The following is a 6,000-nucleotide window of genomic DNA, read 5'->3' on the forward strand; positions in this document are numbered from 1 at the left end:
TGAGTTAGGGCTGAGAATCTTCCAGAATTGATTAAAGACATGGATCCTCAGATGCAGGAATCAAATGAAGTCCCAAGCAAGGTAACAAAAAGTAAGCCCACGCTGAGGCATGTTCTAGTAAAAATGCAGAACACTGAAGACAGCTAGGTCTTGAAATAAACCAGAGGAGAGTTGGTGCAGGGGTTGGGGGGCAGAGAATACTTAAAAAGGAGCCACCCTTAAAGTGACAGAAGATTTATCAATTACAAGGAAAGAAAGAAGAAAACAAACAACCTCACCAGAGAGCTAAGAGGATAAGAGAACACGACTATCAACCTGAAACTGTTATTTAAGTGTGAGGGAAAAAATGAAGACAAAATATAGAGACATTTTTAGGCAAACAATGACAGTTTACTGCTGACAAACAAGCAAGGAAAGAGAAACTGGAGGGGTTCCAGGGAAACCGAAATTAAACTGGAAGGAAGATCAGAGATGTAAGAATAAGAACGGGGGGTGCCCGGGTGGCTCAGTTGGTTAAGCATCCAACTCTTGATTTCAGCTCAGGTCACAATCTCATTGTCGTGAGATTGCACCCAGTGTCAGGCTGTGCTCAGTGTGGAATCTGCTAGAGATTCTCACTCTCCCTCTCCATCTGCCCCTCCCCCTGCCATGCTCTAAATGAATGAATGAATGAAATCTTTTTAAAAAGAAAGAAGATTTAAAAAAGAATAAGAGGAACAAGTAAATTGGTAAACATGAAGGTAAATTTAAATAACACTTGCCTATTTAGAATGAAACTGATGAGTTGGGAGAGAGGTAATTAAGCTGAAAACTTGGTTTACAGAGTATTCAACACTTTGTTTTCCTACGATTCTTATTCTTAAAACTGGACATAATTACTTTGAGTTATCAAATAGTTTGCATACTTTCCCTCCGAAAGGGCTGGAGACATGCTGAGAAAGAGCAGAATATATTATCAGTTTCATTCTGTGGGCGTCTAACAGTAAACTTCTCTCCTCTCTCTCTCCATCAGAAATATGTGCTTAGGCTGATGTTTTCTTTTTCTGAGAATAACAATATGGCAAAATCCTGACAGCATAGCTACTTTATCCTGACTAGGCATGAAGTACTGCTCCTGTGTGTTCAGGACTCAGGACGGGAGGGGCAGCCAGGTGAACTGGTGAAGGTAGCTGAGCTTGAAGCAGAAGCAGCATCTCCTACACGGTTATGTTCTAAGATGTGCCAAAGTGAGTCATGTGAAATAGAACATCAGAATGTATTTTCACATCAAAGCAACATTATAAGTATCAGTATTATTTCTAGTCCTGGTTTAAAGACTAACCCATCTTGTGCCTGAATCAGAATTAGCTACCCTTCATAACAATGTTTCACTAGGAAAATCCATCCCAAGTTCTACCTAGGGAGGTCTGAAGTGTCTCTGAATCTTAGAGCAGCACTTAACCTTAGAGCAGCACTTAACGTGGCACCACCGATGCGTGTGTGTTAAAACATACATAACCAGGGGATCCCTGGGTGGCTCAGAAGTTTAGCTCCGCCTTCAGCCTAGGGCGTGATCCTGGAGTCCTGGGATCGAGTTCCACATCAGGCTCCCTGCATAGAGCCTGCTTTTCCCTCTGCCTGTCTCTGCCTCTCTCTCTCTCTCTCTCTCTCTCTCCCTCTCAATGTCTCTTATGAATAAATAAATAAAATCTTTAAAAAAATACATAACCATTAAATTTACCATTTTAACTACTATTATGGGTACAGTTCAGTGACAGTAAGTATATTCATAGTGTGCAAATGTCACCACCACCAATCTCCAGACATTATCCCAACTGAAACTCTGGACTTACTAAATACTAACTCCCCATTACCACCTCCTCCCAGGCCCTGGCCACCCACCATTCCCCTTTCTGTCTTTATGAATTGGACTGGTGTAGATACCTCTTGCAAATGGAATCATATAGTTTCTGTCCTTTTGTGTCTGGCTGATTTCACTCTGCATGATGTCTTCGAGGTTCATCCATGTTGTAACAGGTGTCAGACTTTCATTACTTTGAAAGGCTGAAGAACATTCTATTTATTGTCTGTATATGCCACATTTTCTTTATCTGTTTATCCATTAATGGATACTTAGGTTGTTTCCTCCACCTTTTGACTGTTGTGAATAATGCTGCTATATCCACAGGTGCACAAATATCTGTTTGAGTTTCTGCTTCCAGTTCTCTTCGGTATACACCCAGAACTGAAATTGCTGGATCATATGTTAAATCTGGTGTTAAATTTTAAAGCATCATGCTGTTTTCTGCAGCAGCTGTACCATTTCACATTCCCTCCAGCAATGCACAAAGGTTCCACTTTCTCCACATCCTCCCCAACACTTGTTATTGTCTGCTTTCCTGATAATAGCCATCCTTTGGATGTGAAGTGGCAACTGACATTTTGAGTGAAACAATCCTTGCTGTGTGTGGCTGTCTCTTACATGGCAGGAGGTAATACTATCCCAGCCACTCACTGGAGAACCACTGGCAGAGAATATTGATTCTTTTTTCTTTTGTCTTTGTAAGCAGTGAACAACAGCTAAAATCTCTGATTAGCTTTTAGCCTTAGTGGGGGCTCCTCAAAAGTCCAACGGTTCAGGCGTAGCTCGGACGTCAGCCTAGAGGTTATGTGCAGAATTTATGCAAAGAAGGTCTCTCTCTTGCTTTCCTTTCTCAGATTTCCAGCTGCTGTGGTCCTTGGTCCTCTGGTTCTTTGGGCCAAAAAGACTGTGGGTGTCTGTTCCAGTTTTAGCTACCTTCCCCTTCCCCATCATCCCAAAGGCACCATCTAACTTCAGGCTTAAAGCTGTAAAGGAGGGAAACTCAGCTAGTGCTTTTCCTTCTCCTAATGTAGACCCCTCTCCAGGTTCTGCCTGCTTTTTGGTCGCTGACCAAGCCTTCAGGGAGTTGGTTTTGGATTTTCTTTGAAGTTCACTGTTGTTTTCCTTGGGAACCGTGACTCCAACCATTCCGGAAGGCCTTATCATCTCTCTCCCTATCCACTCTTCTCCTCTTGCTACTGCTGTGTAAATTAATCCAGCTTGTCCACCTAGTATCCAAACTTTGGACATTGAGCATATATTTTGAAATCTTAATAGCTATTTTGTATGATTTAAAAAACCAAAAACAGGGGCCCCTGGGTGTCTCAGTGGTTGAGTGTCTGCCTTTGGCTCAGCTTGTGATCCTAGGGTCCTGGGATAGAGTTCTGCATCAGGCTCCCTGTAAGGAGCCTGCTTCTCCCTCTGCCTGTGTCTCTGCCCTGCCTCTCTCTGTGTGTCTCTCATGAATAAATAAATAACATCTTTTAAAAAAACAAAAAATCAACAACAATGTCTTGAAAATATAATTACAGAAAAAAAATCACAGTCCACTTCAAAACGCCAGGAGAAAACACTCCAGTGTTTCCTTACTTCCAGGCGTGTGAGCTGAGGCTTTGAATTTTTCAACTCATTTTCATCCTTTCCCTAGCCTTTATTTTTGCTCCACAAAGTGTCACAATGATTGGCCAGAAATATTTTAAATTTCTTGCTGTGTGGGAAGTAAAGAAATATGGGGTTAATACTGCAAACCGAATGTCTTTTGAATCAGTATTTTCTCTGGTTGCCTTGTTTGCGAAAAAAACATTGTCAGGTTTCAGATTGGAAAATTAGAATTGCCAAGATTTGCAGGCTAATAGGGGATTTGTTTGCATTTACCCATTTATTCATTTGCTCAACTAATACTTGCTGGAGCCTTTTTATATATCATTTCATTGCATTTGTTTAATGAAAGCTAATTTAGTAATTTGTATGTTAGGAACTAGCTGACCAGTTCACACTCTCATTTGTCAAGAAGTTAATTCACAAATTTAATTGAGTTAATTTATAAATCCATCAGTGAAAAAATGTAATTCATCAATAAATTCCTAATGAATTCCTATTCCAAGGCTCTGCAAGATCTCTTCATCCCTTCTGAAATAGCAAGTTGATTGTTTTGCTTGGGCTAGTTTTGGATTCATTATATCTTCTTGTGTTATTATTTGAGAACCAGGAGTTCACATGTATGCATACAGATTCTCTTACAGTATAAAGTAAAGCTGCTTTTGTCTGTTGGTCAGTTTCACAATTAAAGATCTATCCAAATTATCTGTGATCTCCTGAAGGGAGCCTTCATTCACTCAGAGGCTTTTGACTAGCTGTATGATTATATATATTAAGATTTTATTTATTTATTTAAAAAATTATATATATATATATATAATTGTGTGTATACACACACACACACACACACACACACACACACACACACAGAAAGGCAGAGACTTTGGCAGAGGGAGAAACAGGTTCCCTGCAGGGAGCCTGATGTGGAACAAATCCCAGGACCCCGGGACCACACCTTGAGCTGAAAGCAGACACTCAACCACTGAGCCACCCAGGCATCCCTAGCTGTATGATTTCAAATCGGTTGTTTATTTCTGAACATGGGCCTCCAGTTCTTTGAACCTTCCCTCTTGGGCCCTTCTTATCCTGCTCCCCCTTGTCTCTATCCTCTGCTGGCCGGGCTCTCCATCCCTCTGCTGCGTCTCTCCCCATTATCTTCTCTCTCACAGCCTTTGTTCATACCCCTCCTTTCCCTAAGAAAAAGTTACTTTTGGGTTTTCTTTATGCAATAATTTGTAAATGAAGATTTCGGAATCCTACGAAGGGGCTTCTGATTCTGATGGTCGTGAATCTGCACTTTTCTTCAAGGACTTATGACCTGCATAGTTGGATAGGGACCTGAAGTTAGAAGGGCCCTGTACTGGGATTCACGCTATGCTGTGTCCCTCCTGAAATGCTTCATCGTTGTTTTTTTGCTGTGTGTGTGTGTGTGTGTGTGTGTGTGTGTGTGTGTGTTTAATAAGGGACCACGACCACGTATTTCCATTTTTTTTTTTTTTTTTTACGTATTTCCATTTTGCACTGGACGCCACAATGTATGTAGCCAGTCCTGTGTTAGAGATGCTTAGTGAGTCAGGAGCTGTGTGATTCAACAAGGGAGAGTAAAGGGACAATCAGGGCTATTTAGGATGTGAGAAGGGTGGGGACCCAGAGTGTTGTGGAAGGAGGAAAGATCGGATCATCTTTCAGTAGTGTGCTCCTTTCCCTGGGAATCTTCTTAAATTACAAGGACGGAGTTGGAGGGCATAGTGGGAGCCCTCCTCTTGTAAATTGATGGTGGAACCATTCACATGATCATAGTCAATTCTGATCTACTCTTGAGGAATCCCTGCCAAATTCCAGAAAGGAATTTATCTCTAAAAAGTAGATTGATTCTAAAAGCCCTGCCATAGAATTTATACGCTTGCTCATCTCTCAGCTGAACTGTAACCGAATATAAAACATAGACAAGTTTATCCCAGGAACCCCAAGTTTATCCCAGTTTATCCCATGAGCAAAAAGTTGCCCTGCAAAAATTAGAGGTGGCAGAAAGGTACTTTGCTGGCTATAATGATATATGGTGGTGGTTCAGGAAGCAAATCCTGGGACAGTTACCTGGGAGAGGATCTTGATGTGGACCTGTTGAAGAGGTGCTAGGATGGCAGGGAGGCAGGAGAGGAAAAACGCTGAGATTCATATGTAAGAAGGAAACAGAGGAACACGTGTGAGATCATTGCAAACTATTCCAGAAGAAAAAAATGGTCTGTGTTGATCTAAATAGAAAGGTCTTTGTAATAATCTGCATGACAAACAGGACAAGAGGCAGAGTTGAGATTGCAAATTCGTGCATATGCCCTTTCGTTCAACTGTTATGTTGGTTCTCAATAAATGTTAAATAATACAAAATAATAAAAAAAATAATAATAGTAATAATAAATAATAATAAAAATCCATCAGGTAAGCCATTTCAGACAGACTAGACCCCATTAAATTTCAAACCAGAGTGTTCAAAGGCCATTTGCTGAAGCTCTTTCCTTTCTTTTTCTTTTTTTTTCCTTGAAGTTCTTTCTTTGAGTACATAG

Source organism: Canis lupus, chromosome 2 (assembly GCF_011100685.1).
Source record: "Canis lupus familiaris isolate Mischka breed German Shepherd chromosome 2, alternate assembly UU_Cfam_GSD_1.0, whole genome shotgun sequence".
Classification (NCBI taxonomy): Eukaryota; Metazoa; Chordata; class Mammalia; order Carnivora; family Canidae; genus Canis; species Canis lupus.